The following is a 23,045-nucleotide window of genomic DNA, read 5'->3' on the forward strand; positions in this document are numbered from 1 at the left end:
ACCGTCCCCACTTAGGACCGACCTAAAGCCAGGGTTTCTTTCCTATCAGCCAAGTCTCTAGGAAGTAGCAAGCGTCGAGCTCTAGATGGCCCACTTTGAGTAGGAACAACAAAGTTGAAGTAGATTTATGTTGCACTTGGTTCATAGAGAATGGGAAATAAGAGGGTTGCACCACTCAACCTCTCTGCTCTAGGGCATAGTCCCATTCCGGTCCCCTAAAACAGCATGAATCGGATTCTAACTTAACAATACCTAAAGTCATCTGACGGTAAATCCTTGTGAGAAGCCTCCTAGTTCTCAAGGACCACCCAGTCGTAGGACGGACCCGTCGGGGGATTCTGTCCACCCGCTTCCCTTGATAGCTTTAGTTGTCTAATTAGGTTCTACCACATTTATGTGCGACATTTAAAATTAGCTTCATTAATTAAGCCTTTTAGGGCACAGATTTCGTTCATGTAATTTACAACACATACACAAAAGCAAAACAAGCAATCCTTTTATCAAACAAGTTTCTTAACGTATCTTTAAGTTAATCTTTGTCTCCTGCCCATACATGAGAATTATGTATCCCTTCTGTCCAACAGAAGTACCCAGTCCAAGTCTCATGGCCCGAAATTTCCATCCTTTATCTAGAATAGGATCTTCCAATGTCCCAAACATTGGGCTCACGGGGATCTCCAACTCCATTCTGGACATGCAAGGGGTGTCCAGAGCTCCACTTGACCCACATGCAGTCTAGGAGTGAAATGCCATTTCTATGGTTGGCCTTTTTACCACTCGACCATCGGCCTGTGAATCGAGTAGTGCCCTCTCGGGATAATCCGCGATGTGATCTTGGAGATGATTCATGCATGCAAAATATCCTTCCTTAATTAATCCAATTAAAATTCAAGCATAATCAAAGCAATCAGCCCTAATATCATATTCTAGAAAAACATTCCTTTATTCCCATGGCAACTTGTCATTACAGACCCTTGCCATGCATTTGCCATCAACACAAGCCTTGGAATATTTATCCAAATCACAATGCAACAATCCCTTGATTGAAAGAAAAGCATTTAGGGTGTTGTTCAATTAACCAACAAAACTAATTGTATTTTTCCCAAACAATACAATAATAGATGCGACAATAATTCTATCGCATATTCGCTCTCCCCCTTGGGGCCAAAGAGTAGAATTTACTTAATATTCCCTCCTTTAGCCTAAGGCATATGCTAAAGGTTCCAATACTATATACATGACGTAAGTCCTATCATTCCAATGCAAATTAATCAATCTAGCAAGAGCATTTATGCCTCTTATCTAAGTGACAATTATCTTTTAGCATTTCTCTACTATGCAACATTTTTTCTTGGCTTTATCTTCCTTTCTCCTAAGGCAAGGAGTCGCATGTCATCGATGTAAAGTTTACATAATCTCTCCCATGTATGTACCATGTATATGCATTTGCGAACTTCAAACAATATTATCCTCAGTAAAGATTAATCAAAGACTCATCGATGCTCAATACTTTAGTGTCCCATATGTTGCTTATGCTATGCATGGATTCATCACATAGCAACTAGGTGCAATTTAACTCCCTTTGATACAAGCACTTCACAAACTTCATCTTTGAATATTTGAGATGCGGTTTATCCTTTTCAATTACCTATTATAGCACCACAAGGTACGTAGCCTAATGTATCTCTTTGGAGCATTAAAACAAGAATCTATCAATTTGAAAATACATTACTTACGACCGGTACCGCAATTGGATTGATAGTGATGCCTTTGCCCGAAGCTCTGTTGCTGGTTGTAGGATTGTCATCCGCATGCAACATTCCTCGCTTGGAGGCCATCGTCTACAAGTAGACTCAAGAGATTAAGAAGGTGGAATAGATTTGAGATGGGAGAGTGAAAGAGAAGATGGTTAAATCGAGGATCGAGATAGAGGAAAATTGTGTAGCCTCTTGGGGTAACTCTTCTCTCTCTCTCTCTCTCCTCTCTCTCTCTCTCTCTCAAGCTCTCTCACAATCTCTTGGAGGGATATACTCTCTCTCTCCCTCTCTCTTGCAGCCTTTCAGTGTCTCCTTATGCTCCCTTGTGCCTCCCCATGCCTCATATTTATAATGAATTAGAGAGGAGGGGATAAGTTTGAGAACAAGAGTGGAGGGGCTCTTAGAAGACTCACTGATCTGATGCTTAGATCATAAATCTGATGGTTGCATTGGCTCCAAAAGGGAGGTAAAACTGCAAGACACTTGCTTAGAAAGCTCTTAGTTCACTCCTTCTTTTCTTTGTTCGAAGTGCTGTCTATTGCCTGTAGACTGTGATCGCGGCGTGCACGATTTCACAAATTACTTTTCTTTATTTTTCTTTTTATAAATTCTCCAAAACTAACTAAAAAATGACTTGTCTCTTCTTTTAAATGACTTTTAGTTCTATCTTTTTAGGATAATATTGATGCCAGGAGGCATATTACATGGCGGATTCCATGCCATGGTGGATTCCGTGAGGTTTTACGATGGATTCCGTAAACTTTTATTATTGGGGCTCATACACAAAGTGGATTCTTTGTGCGAGAAGTTGATGGGGACGCCTATCCTTTTCAGGTGTTTCATTAATTTAGTGTGTACATGGGTGATTCCATAGCGGGTGATTCCGCAAAATACATATTAAATTAATAAATGTTTATGAGTTTAGAGTGCGCACTCGTGATAAATTAAGGTTAGAATTGATTTCTAACCAATTGATTTATTTATGTAGATGAAGACTGCTAGGTATTCACTTTTGTCAGTTTAATTGTATTATTTTACTAACGATTGTGAATGCTTCAGTTGATGTGTAGAGATAGCAGCAGTGGTGTTGGAAAGCATTGGAGGATAGCATGTATTTGAGTTATCGTCAATATTTTGATGGGCACATACCTTAGGCATGGCGCCTATATTTTGTCGCGCTTATCTATCAAGGCATTTGATATTTATTTATTATTTTTGTATGCGCATGGACGCACGATTTAGATATTTGTATTTGGACATTGTATTGGGTATGCCTGAGTTCTTGGGCACCCGCCCATCAGCTTTATTTCTATTTGACACTAAAGCAAACTCAAAAGCCAAAAGCATGCTATTTTGTAATTTGGGCTATCATTTGAGCTTGAAGATGATTAATACATAAAATACATGCTTTGTGGAGTGGTCACACAAGGGCATGGGGGGAGATTGCACCCAATTGGTCTCTTGTTCATGTCGTGCAAGTCTTCTACATTGATTTGTGTGCAAAAAGTAGAGTTCTTTTGTTCTTGGGGACCTTTTGACACTCACTACGTGCGCTTACAGCATCCGATCTGTGCACTAAATATCCTAAAATATAATAGTTTCCCCTCCTCCTCCCCAAGAATCTAATATTTTTGGACCATTCAAACTATACACATTAATACTAGTGATTAATATGGCTCATAAGTCCCGTTCACATTGTACTTTTTGTGAAGGGTGGCTACGATCCTTATCAATCTGAGAAAAATGTCAGATTTATGACTCTCAAAATTTTAAATATATTTTTAATTGAATGAAAATTATTAGCTATTAATGCTAGTCAGTTTTTACCTTAGTTAGTCTTTAGTTAGTAATCTTACTAACTTATTAATTGACTAACTAACTTTCAAACTAACCAACTAACTTTTATTGCATGGAAATATTACATCCTCCCCCCCTTTAGAGAAAGCGAGATGTCCTCATCTCGAGAGAAACTGGGGAAGATAAGCATTAATGGGGCTTATGACCTGTGGGTTAAGACCCACCATGCATCCGCTGCGCTACTCTTAATGTTTCAAGTAGTGCACTCATAATATTTGAATTAACCATAGGTACAAGAGTAGGATTTATTCTCAATTGTGTTACATGTCGATTAAGCTTCTAGGAATTTTAGTCCTCCTAATAAGGTTTAGTGGGCTCTAGATCTTCATCTTCACCTAATTCGTCTATATATCCATAGACTGCACCTGTGTAGCTTCATTTTCTTGGAGGCTCAATGTCTTTTGGACTTAGATTAGGGCAGTTTGCTTGGATGTGTCCTAGCTCATTACAATGGAAGCATTGACGGTAGGGACATCTCTTACGGATGTGCCCTATCTCTCCACACGTATGGCATCTCTTATCCTGATCTCCATAGTCATCTTTGCTACAATTGCCCGATTTAAGTTCTTGAACGATTGTATTCGCTCAGAGTAATGTGTCTTGCAAGTCCGTTGGACTCATTACTTCAAGACGGTGGTTCATAGGAGTGTTCAGACCATGGCAAAACTTGGATACTTGCTATGCAATATCCATAGGTGGCGCATATTTTAGTAGGATTACAAACTTTGAGTAGTAAGCTTCCAGGGTTAATTCCAGTTGCTTGAGCTTAAAGAATTCATTCGTCTTCAAGGTCTGGTAGGTTGGCGAAAGGTATCATCCGCGTACAACATCTTTCAACTGAGTCCACATAATAGTGGCTTTAGAAATACCTTGATCTTTGCACCATTTCTTCCACCATAACCGAGCCTGGCCAACTAACTTCAGTTTTTCAATCATTACTTGATTCATGGAGGCAGTTCCCAAAGCAAAGAAATAGTGAGGCAGTTCTCGAAGCAGAGAAATAGTCATCCATTTTCTCAATCCATATCTTTGCTTCTGCTGCGACGTCTAACCCTTCTCCATCAAACTCGGGTGCCTTAATTTTCTTGAGAAGAAATTTCTTCTCTTTCATGTCAGCATTCGTGGGTGCAAAAGGTGCTTGACAATCAAGCCAAACCACTCAGGTTGTTTCTGTTTAGGATATGTCTATGAACCGAACATTAATTAATCATGTATCATCATGAAGTTTTGCTCTGATACCAACTGTAATGTGTCTGCTTGACCACTTGTGGGACACGTCTTAGCAACCCATCAGGAGGGGAGTCTAGAAAGTGCCACATGGCACTCGCAAGGAATGCCACAGGGTTTGCGATCTAGGTCTTCCCGAGTCTGCCCCGAAGTGGAAGTATCCAGCCATTCCCACTTAGGAATGACCTAAAGTCAAGGTTTCTTTCCTATCAGCCAAGTCTCTAGGAAGTAGCTAGCGTCGAGCTCCAGATGACCCGCTTTGAGTAGAAACAACAGAGTCAAAGCAGATTTATGCTGCACTTGGTTCATAGAGAATGGGAAACGAGAGGGATACACCGCTCAACCTCTTTGCTCGTAGGGCATAGTCCCATTCGAGTCCCCTAAAATGGCATGAATCGGGTTTTAACTTAACAATACCTAAAGTCATTCGACGGTAAATCCTTGTGAGAAGCCTCCCAGTTCTCTGGGACCACCCAGCTGTAGGACGGACCCGTCGGGGGATTCCTTCTATCCACTTCCCTTGATAGCTTTAGTTGTCTAATTAGGTCCTACCACATTTATGTGTGACATCTAAAATCAACTTCATTAATTAAGCCTTTTAGGGCACAGAGTTCATGCACATAATTTACAACACATACACAAAATCAAAACAAGTAGTCCTTTTATCAAACAAGTTCCTTAACTTATCTTTAAGTTAATCTTTGTCTCCTGTCCATATAGGAGAATTATGTATACCTTCTGTCCAACAGAAGTACTTGGTCCAAGTCTCATGGCCCCGAAATTTCCATCCTTTATCTAGAATAGGATCTTCCAATGTCCCAGACATTGGGCTCATGGGGATCTCCAACTCCATTCTGGACAGGTAAGGGGTTTCCAGAGCTCCACCTGACCCATAAGCGGTCTAGGAGTGAGATGCCATTTCCGTGGTTGGCCTTTTCACCACTCGACCATCGGCCTGTGAATTGAGTAGTGCCCTCTCGGGATAATCCGCAATGTGAGCTTGGAGATGATTCATGCTTGCAAAATATCCTTCCTTAATTAATCCAATTAACATTCAAGCACAATCAAAGCAATCAGCCCTAATATCATATTCTAGAAAAACATTCCTTTATTCCCATGGCAACTTGTCATTACAGACCCCTGCCATGTATTTGCCATCAACACAAGCCTTGGAATATTTATCCAAATCACAATGTAACAATCCCTTGATTGAAAGAAAAACATTTAGGGTGTTGTTCAATCAACCAACAAAACTAATTGTATTTTTTCCAAACAATACAATAATAGATGCGACAATAATTCCATCACATATTCCCTCTCCCCCTTAGGACCAAAGAGTAGAATTTACTTTATATTCCCTCCTTTAGCCTAAGGCATAGGCCAAAGGTTCCAATACTATACATAATGTAAGTCCTATCATTCCAATGCAAATTAATCAATCTAGCAAGAGCATTTATGCCTCTTATCTAAGTGACAATTATCTTTTAGCATTTCCCTACTATGCAACATTTTTTCTTGGCTTTATCTTCCTTTCTCCTAAGGCAAGGAGTCGCATGTCATCGATGTAAAGTTTACATATTCTCTCCCATGTATGTACTGTGTATATGCATTTGCAAACTTTAAACAATATTATCCTCGGTGAAGAATAATCAAAGACTCATCGATGCTCAATACTTTAGTGTCCCATATGTTGCTTATGCTATGCATGGATTCATCACATAGCAACTAGGTGCAATTTAACTCCCTTTGATACAAGCACTTCACAAACTTTATCTTTGAATCTTTGAGATGTGATTTATCCTTTTCAATGACCTATTCTAGCACCACAAGGTACGGAGCCTAATGTATCTCTTGTGAGCATTTAAACAAGCATCTATCAATTTTAAAATACATTACTTACGACTGATACTGCAATTGGATTGACAATGATGCCTTTGCCCGAAGCTCTATTGCTAGTTGTAGGATTGTCATCCGCACGCGACATTCCTCGCTTAGAGGCCATCATCCACAAGTAGACTCAAGAGATTAAGAGGGTGGAATAGATTCAAGATGGGAGAGCGAAAGAGAAGATGGTTAAATTGAGGATCGAGATAGAGGGAAATTGTGTAGCCTCTCGGGGTAACTCTTCTCTCTCTCTCTCTCTCAATCTCTCTCTCACAATCTCTTGTAGGGGTATACTCTCTCTCTCCCTCTCTCTTATAGCCTTTCAGGGTCTCCTTATGCTCCCTTGTGCCTCCCCATGCCTCATATTTATAATGAATTAGAGAGGAGGGGATAAGTTTGAGAACAAGAGTGGAGGGGCTCTTAGAAGACTCAGTGATCTGATGCTCAAATCATAAATCTGATGGTTGCATTGGCTCCATAAGGGAGGTAAAACCGCAAGACACTTGCTTAGAAATCTTTTAGTTCACTCATTCTTCTTTTCTCTGTTCGAAGTGCTGTCTACTGCCTGTAGATTGCGATCGCGGTGCACGCGATTTTGCAAATCACTTTTCCTTATTTTTCTTTTTATAAATTCTCCAAAACTAACTAAAAAATCACTTGTCTTTTCTTTTAAATAACTTTTAGTTCTATCTTTTTAGGATAATATCCTAAAATATAATAGTTCTCCCCCCCCTAAGAATCTAATATTTTTGGACAATTCAAACTATACACATTAATACTAGTGATTAATATGGCTCATAAGTCCCGTTCACATTGTACTTCTCATGAAGGGTGGCTACGGTCCTTATCAATCTGAGAAAAATGTCATATTTATGACTCTCGATTTTTTAAATATATTTTTAATTGAATGAAAATTATTAGCTATTAATGCTAGTTAGTTTTTACCTTAGTTAGTCTTTAGTTAGTAATTTTACTAACTTTTTAATTGGTTAACTTACTTTCAAACTAACCAACTAACTTTTATTGCATGGAAATATTATAGTAGCCATCTAGGCTTGTAAAGGAGACCCTATGGTTGGGCCAACCTTGGTATTACTGTTCCTTGTACACTGCATTTGGATTCTATAAGTACTATTTAGTTGGCCAAGAATTTGGTCTTTCATATGCGAAGACAAAACACATTGAGGTATGCTATTATTTCATCAGGGAGCTGGTAGAGGACAAGTCTATTGAGCTAGATCTTGACCAATGAGAATCCTATATACCTTCTTACTAAAAGTCTCTAAGTGGAATGATTTACTTTCCTTAGAAAGATGACGGGCATAGGATGAGATGATGTCTATTCCTCATCCTATTGTACTTTATGTACATTTTTACTTTGTCACTTTTTCTTATTTTCTCCTCACTAGAGGCACATTTACATTTAAGTGGAAGATTATTGGGGGTAAAGGTGCTTGTGTCTATGCTACCTTGTATTTACTTCACACACCATGGCTACACACCTCTACATTGCATGTGGTGGATGCCCATCACTATCACTTTATTGTTTATTATTTTAGTAACTATTGAATAAGGGAAGGCCAATTATACATTGTGATTGTTGGAGTTTCCACATACAATATATCCCTTTCTTGCTCTCTTGCTCCATTCACTGTAGCTTGGGCTCTACCTTTCAAGGACAAAATTCATTGAGGTGCATTACCATTTTATAAGAGAGAAGGTACCTATAGGAGAGATCAACTTGGTACATATTAGCGCACAAGATCAAATAGTCAACATTTTCACAAAGGCATTGGGTAGTTTGAAGCCTACTTGGAGTTACAAAGATATAGTTGAGTCTGAGGGGGAGTGTTGAGATGGAAAGCTCAATATGGGTGCACATTGAGATGAACTGCTTGGTTATATAGGTTCTCAGATCTACCCATAGCACATCAATGGTTATGATCCTCACATGACTTACCACTTATTCTATTTGGTTAGTTACACCTACCTATAAATGGCATAATTATAGCATCAATCAAATAGTATAGTTAATAATGTAGTGCTTGACCTATATGTTGTATCTTATCTATACTTTGTGTACATTACATTGTGTGAAGTAGAATGAGGAAAAACTAGAAAAAAAATATTTTGGCATTCATCTCTTGTGTGTTCTTGAGTGAGCTTTCTCTTGTGTGTATGGTGTGTTTAGTGCAATAGCTCAAGAAAGTTCCTCCACCACATGATTCATCAAACACACTAGGTATGTAAGATTTAAATGACTAGTTCTAGGACTTGAACTTATTAATGGGTTGAGAACCATTTGTGGATTGATGGATGGAGTATTTAGGGAAGATGTAGATGTATTCGCCACCATTTACATAGATGATTTGTTAATCTATGGCAAAACCTTAGAGGAGTACAAAGAACACTTAAAGATGGTCTTTGAGGAACCCATGCATCATGAATTGTGTGCTAAGCTAGACAAGTATGAGTTTGTAGTAAAGGAGTTAGAGTTCTTGGCATTTATTGTAGGGAAGGAAGGAATCAAAGTGGACCCAAAGAAAGTAGAAATAGAGAAGAAGTGGCCAATACTAAAAATAGTCAGGGAAGTTTTGGCTTTGTAGTATCTTGTAGATGGCTTGTGAAGGATTATAACATGGTGCTAGCCCCACTATCTTAGCTTGCAAATGGTGAAGGGAATTTCAAGTGGAGAAATGATCAACAAGCATATTTTGACCTTGCAAAGAAGTGTATGAGAGTAAGACCCCCACGCTCGTAGACTTCACTAAATCCTTTTAGATCTCAATAGATGCCTTAGATTATGGCATTGGGGGAGTTGATGCAGAAGGGGTGCAGTTGGACACCCACTTGCATATATGGATCCAAGAAATTCAAAGAAGTAGAGACTCATTGGATCACACATGATAATAAAATTTAAGTAGTGATTCATTGCCTTGGAAAGTGGAAGCACTACGTGCAAAATGAATACATAGTAGTCTTCATGCACAATATATCTCTCAAATATGATCAAGTTGTATGCCAACAAGAAAGATGGCTAGACTTCCTTGTAGAAATTGACATTGACATCAAGCATAAGCCTGTTTCCACAAACAAAATAGCCGATGCACTCAATTGAAAAGTAAACTTGCAAGCACTGAGTATAGCCAATAGCAATTTTCTAGGATTAGTGAAGGAGGCACTAAATCATGACAAGGAGATGCACAATGTGATTATAGAAGTGAAAGTTGACAAAACACCTCATGGAATATATATACTTGAAGAAGGAATCATTTTTGTAGGTAAAGATACTATACATCCCAAATAGTGTGAAGTTGAAGAATATCATCTTACATGAAGTGCATGATGGGAAAGTAGGGGACATAATGGACAAAAAAAATAATTTAGAGGCTTAAGGAGATAGTTTCTCTAGCCAAACATGAAGGAGGAGGTCATTGACTATGTGAAAATAGGCACAAACTTGCCAACTAGTGAAGGCTCCTCACACAAAGGCATCAAGCTTACTATAACCAATGCTAGTACTACCAAATTGCCCATGGGATGTCATCAACATGAACTTCATTATGGAATGCCCATTGTCCCATGGGTATACAATCATATTTGTAGTGGTAGACTATTTCTACAAGAAAGCACATTTCATCCCTGCCAAGTTTCCATTGAATGCCAAGGACGAATCCCACCTTTTCTTCACTCATATCTTTAAGTTGCATGGAATACCCTTAACCATTGTATCAGATTGGAATGGTTGCTTTATGAATGACATGTGAAAGAAACCCTTTAAGACTTTGGAGACACAAGTTAGGTCCTCTTCTATAGAGGTGAACTGCCAAGACCCACGGACCACTTATTGTTCAAGCGTTTCAAGCAAGCACTAATGGCTACCTCTCACATAGTTGGCACACCATCTCCCTCTACAAGTGTAGTGAGCTTACCTTTATGCTTGATTGAGTTGCTTCCTCTCTCAAGCACTCTGATAGCTCCATGATTTGTGATGCACACTCAAGCATCCTCAATCCTTTTCTTTCAAGCTCCATCCTCCATAGCCATGCACGAGAAGAGAAGAAGAGAAGAAGAAGAGATGGTGGAGGGCTTCCCCACCAAGATCTCTCACCCTTACACACTCTCTCCCTCACTCACTCTCACTCCCTCCCTCAAGCACTCACAAGCAAGCAAGAGAAGAGAAGAGAAGAAGAGAAGAAGAAGAGTCCACTTTGCCACACACCAAAGAATGAGCTCTCATTCACTTTTTGAACTTTATATACAAAACCCTCTTTCCCTTGGATGATCATCCCCTTTTTACATGGTAGAGGCCCTTTTTTCCATTGTTCTCCTATCTTCCTAGCTTCCTTCCTACTACCCTTCTACCTTTACAATTTGCACGGGTGAGAGCCCAACACTCTCTTACAGAGGTTTTGACTATGCCTTTATACTTAAAGGTGCGCCTTCTTGCTTTTGGCTTCTTGCGGCTTCCATGGCTGCATCTTGTACTCCGGGTGGTTGTTTCCATGCTTTTAGATTTCTTCCAGGCCCACTCTCTTGTAGGGTGCCTTTTCCCTTTTTCTGCCTTGCGCTTTTTCTCTTGATGCCTCATTTTCTACTTCCTTTGCTTTGCAGTAGACATTACCCCCCTCCTAGTTGGATGCCAGTCCCATGGCACTGTTGTATGGTGAGTCAGATGTTGCTGGGGTAGCTAGGTGGCTTTTTGAGTGTGTAGACGAGCCCTGTTGGAAAGTGTATTGGAGGGATTTATGGAACTGAAAGGCCCTTGCGTTTGGAATGAGCCATGGTGCTAGAGGGATTTATGGACTTGGTGGAGGGATTTATGAAACTGAAAGGCCCTTGTGTTGGGAATGAGTCCTAATGCTTGAGGGATTTATGGATATGATGGAGCGATTTATGGAACTAAAATGTCCTTCATTGGGAATGAGCCCTAGTGCCAGAGGGATTTAAGGACCTACTAGAGGGATTTATGGAACTAAAAAGTCCTTGAATTTGGAATGAGCCCTGGTGTTAGAGGGATTTATGGACCTATTGGAGAGATTTATGGAATTGAAAGGTCCTTTTGTTTGGAATGAGCCCTGGTGTTAGAGGGATTTGTGGACGTGTTGGAGGAATTTATGGAATTGAAAGGTCCTTGAGTTTGGAATGAGCCCTAGTGTTAGAGGGATTTAGGGACATGCTGGAGGGATTTATGGGACTGAAATTGAATATCGTGTTGGATGGATCCCTCTGCTGGCCCTCCGTGCTTGTCGTCTCTTGTGTTGTTCCAAATGAGCTTCTTCATTCACTTTTTGACTGGGGCTGTCACGTCCACCCCTTGCTTTATTGTGCATGCATGGTGCCACATTGCATAAGATGGGGAGTGCATTGCATGGATGATGGTAGAGTTGGTGGTCAGGGTCTGTGTTCATACATGGAAAGAAAAGAAGGTGCACTACGTGGGGGTGTGTCTACCTTATTGTGGAGTATAAGGTGACTATGCTTGTGGAACTGGGAGATGGGTCTAAACCTTGGGCAAGCCCATGGTAGTGTCCCACACTTGAGGACACAGTTTGCTCATAAGGGAGGTGTGGTGGAGGGGGCTTAGGGTGATAGGTCTACCCATAGGTGAGTGTTACCTCCCTAGGTGTATCTTGCCCTTGATGTGCCCTAACCATGAAGTGAGGAATCAAAATGAGGCTTGGGGTTAGGGATGGAGCCAGTCAACCGAGGCCTGGGTGCACCTAACTTGAGTACCCCTAGGTGCAGTTATTGTGATCGATGTGTAGCTTGTAATGTCTACATGCGATTTTTTTTTTTGGTTACATAGTCTTGACAGAAGTTAATCTTCGTCATCACAGTGAGGTGGAGAAGGGGGCTTAATATATTTGTTAAGAAACTAACGGCTTTGGAGATACCTCTTGAGGTTTAGGCAGGCCTGAAGGGTGCTGGTAGAGAGGAATAGATGATTGCATCAGGTGAAGTGGCTATCATTCATGTCCTCTAGAAGGGCTAAGAAAAATGAAGGTAATAGAGTAGCTCACATCATTAGTTAGGCCATCATGCAACTATCTATAGCGTTAGGATCAAAATGGAGTACTAGAAGGCTGCGCTCCTGTGGGGTAGGGTCTTGTCTAAGGAGTATCCTAAGTAGTCTAAGGTAATTACAAGTGGTAATAAAGGTGGAGTCAGGGCATGAAGAGAATTCATTAGTGAATTGGACTAGGGTATCATACAAGTTCTCTGATATGAAGACGAGGGCCTCTTCATATGTAGTACAATGAGGATTACAGATTATAGGGAAGTTGTAGCAACCGTGGACATTGGAGTCAAAATCCACTCCCACCCTTTGAGGGTAATGCATAAATGCTGGGTCATTCTGCTCGAAGGGTTGAGTGTTGCAAAAGGCCATCCAAGTGTTCAGGTTGGAGTCGCAAACCCTTCTTCTCCATTTAGGTTGACATTTGTAGCCAGACGACACAGACCTTGGCACTTCAAAAACCTTATTCTGCCAAAACTCGACATCTTCAGTGGCCCATAAGGTGGGATTCTACTCTCTCTCCTCCAGCCATTTCTGTTCAAGACTGCTTCGATGCTAATTACCTCCTCCACCACCTTGATGGGAAAGATCCTACGCAAGGTGGTGGGGAATCGAAAGTTAAAATCAAAGGGGCTCATGGACATTTCTTGCCTCTCCCAGATTACAAGGTCACCATGGAAGCTCACTGGGGCATCATCCTCGCATGGTGGGATAGGTGCTTGGGGTGCCCTCACTCCCTTGGCATTCCATTTTTGCCTTGTGTCCTCCACCATTTATTTTCTTCTTTCCCTCAGTGCCGCCTTTCTTTCTATGGAGGTGTTTGCATGTTGTTGCTCTTCAGTTTGTGGGAAAGGAGGTGGTGGGACAAGCTCTTTTTCATGTGATCTCACTTCAAAGTTCACATCCACCTCCCTCTCTTGGCTTGGTGAGCCTCTTCGAGGAACCTGAGTGTGTCTACTTCCTGTGAGGTTAGGCCTGCCAATAGGAGATAATGACATTGCTCTTCTAGGCTTGGGCTAGCTCCACTAGGTTGTGGCGGCATCTACGGTCCTACTTTCAGTGCCCTACGAGCCATTCCCAGTTTCTTTTTCATTGCCTCTATGGACTCTCCCTCCTTTGCTTGGGTGACATCCAATAGGCTATCTAGGAAGGCACGTTGTTAGGTGTGGAAGCTCACTTGGCGACTTTTGCTCTGCTTTCAGCAAGTATATTTTCTTTTTCGACTTGAGCAAGATGATGTGCCAAGGCTTTGAGCCTTTTTTTGTTTTGATTAGCCCATTCTTCTGCCCTCTTGTTCATATCTTTGAGGCTTTCCCCTTGCCTCTGAGCTAGCACTGTCAGCCTTTGTTCTTGATCTTCCATTTCTACCCTTAGCTTTTGTTGCTCTTCCTATGCTGAGGTAGCCTCTTGGGTTGATGGGACCTAAAATGGGTTGGCACTAGCTAAGGCACTAGCCGGACCTCATGCCCTAATAGACAACCCACCTCACGGCCTCACGGACCGGGAGCATCTATCGAGGGATACACTATCCTAAACACTAATCACTGCGCATTTATAGTCTGTAGTCCAATGGACATTCCCTTTCCCCATCTCCTCAGAGAGATATTATATATATATTGGCATTAAATGCCACGTATTACACACACAAGGACACCTCACCGATTGATTGCCGTGGCCCTACTGCAGCTCTCCTACATCTTGGGGATTGACCCCTCGCCGATGTACTGCTTCCATATATAGACACATTCAAAATAAAATCCCCTCTTAGTGCCAATATATTTAACATTCCAGGAATGCACTTATCCTCACTTATCCATCCCCTTTGACCCACCGTCTAGACCTATAGCCGAGTTGCTTACTCTCTCTATGTGGGTCAAGTCTTAAAGAAACCAAGTGCTATGCATCTAGGAGCTCGTAATTGATACCATTTAATGATGCTTGATGCAAATGTGTATATGATTAAGTGCCCAAAAAAATTGAAAAACAGCCTCATGCATTGTGCAAATCCATTCTTTTCATGTTTCCATACACTAACTCCTAATTGATGCGATGAGAGAAGATACCGAGCCTTACACTCGTGTTGTACTTCCCTTTATTTAACTTAACGTCATCCTATATGAATAATGCAAAAATACATCAAATTTGATATTATATTTCAATGCTCAAACTCCCCCCTCTCCCTACCATTTAGAGTTTTGCTTGCGGTGATAGGTAAAAGGGTAATTTCATGTGTATTTCGCACAAGATAAGCAGTAAATACTCACAAAAATATATAAATGGGGATAACCTGAGGCAAATCCTCATGCTTTATCCTCATTATACACTCACAGACACATCTATAATTTTCCATAATTTTCCTCATCCGTTCCCTATTTTTTTCCCTTTTAAAGAGCTATTTTTCCTATTTTTTCTTATTTTTCCTGATTTTTAATCATTAAAAATGGAAGAAAATTAGCATTATTTCAGAGCTATGGCTCTTGAGTCCTTAAATAGCAACCATGTAGATTTTATTGGCATTTTGTTTCATGCTTATCTGATTTTAAGCCCAAAAACCCCATTTTTACTCTAAAATCCATGCTTTTCGGGTTTTTTCCATTTATTTTTCACACTTTAAGTATATATTTTCTAAGTTTTTTAATTATGAATGACTAAAACCAGTAGCCAAAAACATGTCCATCAAATTTCAGCCCACATGAACATTGGTAACCTCATCAAATGCGAAAAAAAAAGTCATTTTCTTTGTAAAAATGTCATTACCGTGTATTTTTCATTATTTTGGGTTTTGAAACTTGTTGCAGGTTTGCAAATTAGGGCCCATTTGATGCTCAGCCTACCTCCACACTGCAATCTTTAGCCCACCTTCGATTGGAAAGCAATCCGGTACCACGCCGAGACGAGCATTCATCAACCGGGCTTCATTCTTCTTCACACGCAGGAATTGCCCCTTGCAAGAGAGAGAGGGAGGAGAGAGAAATACTGAAATATGATCTCTTGAACAAGGCATCCATTTGAGGAGTGGAGACCAACGATAGTGGGGGAATTATTTACAGCCCCCATAATCCATCTCAATGATTGGAGATGATGGCGCCCTCTCCTGCTCCACGCGAAAAAAATGCCCCTTCCCCCTCAAAATCGTTTTTTTATTGGGTTCCCCTGAGGGAGCCCCCAAAGGTCACGCCTTTTGGCTCCTATCAAGTCCCATTCACACTTGACTATGAACTTGGTCTCCCGGGCGCTCCCTCTTCTGCATTTGGTACCCGATTTGAAGTCCAAAAAATCTTAGACGTCCGTCTTGAAGTCCTCCACTGCGGGCATCTACCAGGGTCTCATCTGACACGCCAAATAATTATGAAAATTCATCAACTATCGTCAAGTGGGTCTTTTAAGCCTTTTTTGGGCATTGCCACTTAAAATCGTACTGATTGCCACTGCTGCCTTTGACGAGGTCTATTTTTTCCCTGAAATTCGGAATTTTTGGTTATTTTTAAGCACTTCTCGGCATCAATAATCATCTATCATTGGCAACCACGGGATAGGGCGACTCAGCCCGTCGAATCCCACAAAAAAATCTACACATAACCACAACCACAAAGAGCATCAAGCTAATACAAAAGAGATACAGAACAAAACACAACACAGCTCTCACCCTACCCCCTTATCAAAACCAATGCATGAAATCCATGAGGAATAGGTCTAGCATAATCTAACAGAAAGTTGAAAGCTAGTCACTAACCAACTGCTCCAACACAGTCAAGCTAACAAGAACCATCAAAGAGGCCATCCTTAGTGGCGGTCTGAACTACCTACCTAGCTAAGGACAACTCAACTAGGAGCTCCTACTAGGTGAGGACTCCTACAGCCTAATCAACAAATATTATCTTTTAGCACATGTAAGAAGCTAGGAATAGTTAGAATGCTAATAATATGCCATGTCACATAGACACTGGTATATAAGGAGAGAAGTTGCAATTTTTCACATCTTTTGACAAATCAATACATTTACAATCTTTCTCTCCCTTCTTGCTCTAAGCTTCCATGGCTTCTTCATCTTTCCTGTCTTTCTCTCTCCAATTCTAGTCTTTCTCTCTCCTCGTCACTCTTATTCTCTCTCTTCCTGCAGTCTTTCTCTCTCCTCTTTCTCTCTCCTTGGTTCTCTCTCTGACAAGTGGTATCAGAGCTTCAGTCTTTGATCCATTAATTTCTTCCATTTTCACTCCCATTTTCCTATTTCAAAACCAATTTCAGACAAAAATGGTACAAGATAGTGACTAGTGGAGTGTTGCAGAACAACTACAGTTAGCAAATGACTACATCTGGAGATATCCAAGGTCAGATATGGCGGGTAAAGGCTTAAATGGCTGGACGTCATCAAATTTCATGCAAAAATGGAGGTAACTAGGGTAAAGAAAGGTTAACCGGGTTTAGTTACAGACTAAACTACAGTTACTTTTCAAAAGAGAGCTTCTCTTCTCTCTCCTTCAAGCTTTTGGCTGAAGCTTTCATGGTGGATGTCAAGATTTTCACAAATATCTCTCTCTATGCTGAACATCTCACTGCCAAACCATGGGGCAAAGATTCTTTGTGTTCTAAGCTACAGGAGGAATACCAAGCTTGCTCATTGCTAAGGAGTATTGGCCAAGAAGCAGCCCGAAAAATGCACCGAAAAATGCGCTAATTTTCCTGCTCCATCTCCTTGCTCAGTTGCTCTAAATCTTCAGCTCACTGATGAATGCTTTCAAAGGCTTCATCAAACACTTCATTTGATTAACTTTCAGCTCCAGGAGAACTCTTATCAGCCATTCCTCTGCTCAAAACCCTAATACACAGCAGGGCATCCATAGCTACAGACATGGAAGCTCAAATTTCTCAAAATTTTGGACTTCCCCGACCTTCAAGGCTTCTCTAAAGCTGAATACAAGCTGGATAGACTTCAAGATTGAAGACATTGAAGAGATTTCAGCCCGTGCATGTCAATGAAGCTCAAATGGAAGGATTATTTTGGGGCTTTTCATCAAGGAGCTTGAATCTTTGAAGTTCAAGTGTTCAAGCAAGGCTAGAGTATTGATTCCTCAAGGAATTCATCATATTGAAGCATGTATGGACTGATTTCATGGAGATTTCAAGCTTTATGTTGGATTTATGGTGGATTATGAAGAACTCTTGCATCAACGGGGTTGAAGCTGACATCCATCATCATTTTCAAGCCTAATGGAGGTATTTTCTTTTGCTAATCTCTGAAATCTCTCAATAATCCTATTGCTAATGGCCTTTCCACTTGTTGATGAGAGGTTATTGATCAATTAATTCACTGGATTGATCAATAGATCAGAGAATAGTATTAATTTTCTTCAATCTCAGCCTATTTCATTGAATTCCTTTTGATTCAAAACCATTACTCATCATAGGTAACATTTGATCAGCTTGATGCATAACCTTGGTCTGTTTTGTTGAAATTTTTCTCACCCAAGCTGAAATATTGTAAAAGGGTAAGTACTAGCAATCAGTGAGTCACTGAATTGCATGGGTAAACCCTTCTCCCATCTCAAGTTCTCTTATCTCAATCAATTGCATCTCATGAAAGACTGAATGAATATTTTTGGAATTGCATATCATGCTGATTGCTTAGCACACTAGCCTCTGCCATGTTGATATTCCCACCGAGGAAAAAGGTGGATGCCGGAGGAGATAGTGGGACAAAAGAGAGGTGACCCTCCCTCACTATCGAAGATCCCGAAGGGGTGCAACCAACCGACCCGGGGGGAACTTTGCCCACCTCCCGGTGATTCGAAGCCCGTGTAGGGAGCCTGTCCTGCCGTTTTATCCCTCACACAGGTACAACGAGTGGAGAATTGAAGATTGAAGACTTTCCAACGACTCAAGTACCTACTGGATTAAAACAGGGTAAAACAGGGAATTTACAGATTACCCACAGGGTATTTACAGGTGGATACAGGTACACCCTTTGTTACTGAAGCACAGGTGCAGGTACTACAGGGTACCCACAGGTCCTATATACCCCTTTGCAGGGTTTGGTAGCCATTTGAGGTTACTCTCTTTCATTACAGGGTCAAAACAGGGCACTTACAGGTCTAAACAGGGTGCAGGACTAGACAGTTCAGACTCTGAAATTCAATTACAGAATTTTTGTTCTAAACTTGTTATAGCGTGCTATAGCTCATCTCGAAGAGGGCATTGTTAGCTTCAATTCGCACAAAAAAGTTTTGCAATCGGAGTTTTCTAGCCAAAGTTATAGCCATTTTACTGACAGGGGGTACTACAGGACTGCACTAGTATGGCAGGACATAAAGGCAAAAATAAGGTCCAGGAGGATTATGCACAACAAATCAGGGATTCCATGATGGAAAGCACACTTCAAGAGAACCCTGAAGAGCTTCAACAACAAGGAGAGATCAGTATACTAAATGATACTCTGTGTCTCCATGAACTAAGACATAGGGAACGTCATGAGGTCCTTTTGACAGCAATGGAGCTGATGATTCTATCTCATGATCAAACGAAGTCTACTGTTGAGAAGATGATGGAATCAACTATTCGAACCAATGCTTCCATTGATAAATTAGTAGAATCTAATGCTCAACTTATGTAACAATTTTCTCAACTCATGCAGTCACAAAAGGGATCAAAAGAAGCCAATGAGAAGGCTTGTTCAAACAGTGACCCTTCAGTACCACTTCAGCCATCCAACCAAAATGGTCATGGAGATGGAATCATTGGAAGAAGAGGTATTCCAAATAGTCAGTATGAAGTAGAAGAAGCTTCACAAAGGCATGATGACTATTTGGGCAGCTTGAACGGAGCCAATACTCAAGCTTTTGGATTGCATACTCAACATTCTAGGGGTGCTTTACCAACAAGAAGATTACATGGTAATTCTCAGCCACCTGTTGGAAGATATCAGTCTCAATTTGGAGGTTCTGTACTGGGAAATCCTAATTAGCCAGTTTTGGGACAGCAACCCTTCCATGATAGAGAATTCAAGGACAAAATTGTTTTATCCAAATTCAATGGTCAGTCATCTTCACCATCAGAATTAGAGGAATGGACCTCTAAGATGGAGTCTTATTTTGATATATTTCCTAAAAGTGATGTTATGAATATACACTTTGCCTCCTTGCACTTAGAAGGATTTGCCCACACTTGGTGGAGGCATATCAAGAAAGAGAATGTACTTATTGAGAATTGGGAAGCTTTCAAGGCACTTATGGCTGAAGTCTTTGTTTCACCTCTTGAAAAAGAGAAGTTAGAACGAAGATGGTATGGTTTGGAACAAAGGGGCCTAAGTGTAAGAGAATATACAAACCAATTCCTCAACTTGACCATGTATGTGGAAAACATCAGTGATGAGGCCAAGTTACACAAGTTCATGTATGGTTTAGAACCATCCTTGTCAGCTGATGTTATGGCGCAGAATCCTACTTCACTTTTCAAGGCTATTGAGCTCGCAGAGCTCTATGGAAGGAAGTACAGGAAAGAGTCTTCATTTCAGCCAAGTTATGGACAGCCAAGGACTGTTTTAAAGCAAGGGCAAGTTGTAACAATTATGGCAGCAATCATATGTCTAGTGGGAGCTTACGGATACCAACTTATCCTCCATTTAATGCTTCTAGGCTTCAAAGCAATTTCAGGACAGCAAACAGTCCAAAGGTTGAATTTAAGCAAGGTGACAATAAGCCTAAGTCTACTTCAGCCAATACAAATTCCAGAAATATTCCCATGGATCTTTACAAGGAAAGAAAGGACAAAGGCTTATGCTTCAAGTGTGGAGAAAAGTATACTCCTGACCATGCTTCAAAGTGTGTATACAAAAATGCCAAGCCAAAAATTCAGAGTATGCTAGTTCTTGAGGACTTTGAAAATGACATAGATGAAGTTAATGCAGTCATAATCAATGCTGAAAATGAAGATTTCGAGGATGATGGTGGACAGGAGTACTTCTATGATCCATCTGACTCTTTTCCTTTTGATCCAGGCGGTGATATCCCATTTGATCCTGGTGGATTTTGTAATGAGTTGCCTGCTGCCACTAATTGTTCTATCTCTATGGATGCTTGGACGGGATCTAAGAGCCCTAATACACTTCGTATGAAGGGAAGCATATGTAGAAAGCCAGTGTTCATCTTGATAGATAGTGGTAGTACTCACAGTTTTGTCAATAAATCTAATATGTACAAGTTGAATTGTGTTCCCACCGACTTACAGCAGCCCATTCGAGTACAAGTGGCTAATGGTGAAGAGGAAACCAACACGCAGATTTGCCCACAGGTTTCTTTGCAGATGGCTGAAAATTTTGAAGTCAAAGTAAACCTGATCACTTTGGAAATGGGGCCTATAGATATTGTACTTGGTTGTGATTGGTTGATGACCTTAGGCAGGATTACTATGGATTTCTCACAGTTATATATGGAGTTTTTCTCCAATGGACAGCTCATCCGTTTACAGGGGATCCCTAGTAGATCTGATTTTCAGCTTATCACCATTCAACAATTCAAGAAAGAGTACAAAAAGCACTCACAGATATTTGTATTGCATTTGAACAAAGAAACACAGGATCAGCCCAATAATTCAGCAAACCATCCAGCCTTGACAGTTCTTCTTGAGGAGTATAGAGATTTATTTGAAGTACCTACTTCATTGCCTCCTAAGAGAGCGGTGGATCACCCCATTGATTTGGAACCCAACTCAAAGACAATCAATAAGCCACCTTACAGACTATCAAAATGTGAACGAGAGGAAGTAGCCAAGCAAATCAAATAGCTTCTTGAAATGGGATTTATTGAACCCAGTTCTTCACCTTATGCATCCCCAGTCCTGTTAGTAAAAAAGAAAGATGGATCTTTCAGAATGTGCATTGACTACAGGGATCTCAATAAGATAACAGTGAAGAACAGGTATCCTATACCCAGGATAGATGATTTGTTTGATGAGCTTAAGGGGGCTCGATTTTTCACGAAGATTGATTTGAGATCAGGGTATCATCAGATTCGCATGAGAGAGGGTGATGAGGTCAAGACTGCTTTTAGGACTGATCGTGGGCTCTACCATTTCTTGGTGATACCATTTGGCCTTACAAACACTCCAGCTACCTTTCAAAGCCTGATGAATAAGATTCTACAACCTTTCCTCTTTCAGTTTGTCTTGGTGTTCTTTGACGACATTTTGATCTACAGCAAGACTTTTCAGGATCATTTGTCGCATATGAGGAGGGTTTTTGATGTGTTGAGACATCATAGGCTTTTTGCTAAGGAGAAGAAGTGATCTTTTATGCAGACTGAAGTGGAATACTTGGGACATATAGTTAGTGAAAAAGGAATTCAGGCTGATCCCAAGAAGATGCAATGCATAAAAGATTGGCCAACGCCTACTACTACTACCTCTCTTAAAGGATTTCTTGGTCTATCTTCATTCTATCGCAGATTTATAAAGCATTATGCGGCAATTGCAGCCCCTTTAACTGACAGGTTGAAGAAAGAGGCTTTTTTTTGGGATGGTCTTGCAGATAGCAGCTTCAACCAGTTAAAGGAATTACTTACCTCTGCTCCTATTCTTGTATGCTCGGATTTCTCTAAAGAGTTTACTATACAGTGTGATGCTAGTGGCCGTGGCATTGGGGCTGTTTTGCTTCAGGAGCATGGAGTAATTGCATTTGAAAGCCGTAAGCTTACTGATAAGGAGATGTCCATGAATGTTTATGAGCAGGAAATGTTGGCTATTCTGCATGCAATCAAGAAATGACACCATTACTTATATGGCAGCCAATTCAGAGTACATAGTGATCATCGGGTACTCAAGTATTTTCTTACTCAGTCAAATCTTACTCCAAAGCAACGACGATGGGTAGCAACATTACAAAATTATGACTTTGACATCACTCATACAAGGGGCAAAGATAACATAGTGGCTGATTCTCTCTCTCGTATGTGGGCCTGCAAAGTATCAGCCATGACGGAACTACATAGTGATTGGATTGAAGAGCTACAAGAGGCATACCTCTTAGATTAGGAATTCAGCCAAATCTTTCAGAAATTACAACAAGGTCTTATGGAAGAAAACTCACTTTACCAGCTTAAAAATGGTCTTATTTGGTGGAAGGGCAAGATTGTTATTCCCTCTACTTCTTCTTTCAAGCGAAAAATTATGGAGGAGTTGCATTCTTCGCCTTTAGCTGGACACTTGGGAGTTTTCAAGACTTATGACAGGATCAGCAAGAGCTTTTATTGGAAAGGACTGTGAAAAGATGTCAAGGACTTCGTTATGAAGTGTATGCCTTGTCAGCAAAATAA

This window comes from Lygodium microphyllum, chromosome 1 (assembly GCF_053477565.2).
Source record: "Lygodium microphyllum isolate KBCC chromosome 1, Lygodium_microphyllum_v1.1.10, whole genome shotgun sequence".
Taxonomy (NCBI): domain Eukaryota; kingdom Viridiplantae; phylum Streptophyta; class Polypodiopsida; order Schizaeales; family Lygodiaceae; genus Lygodium; species Lygodium microphyllum.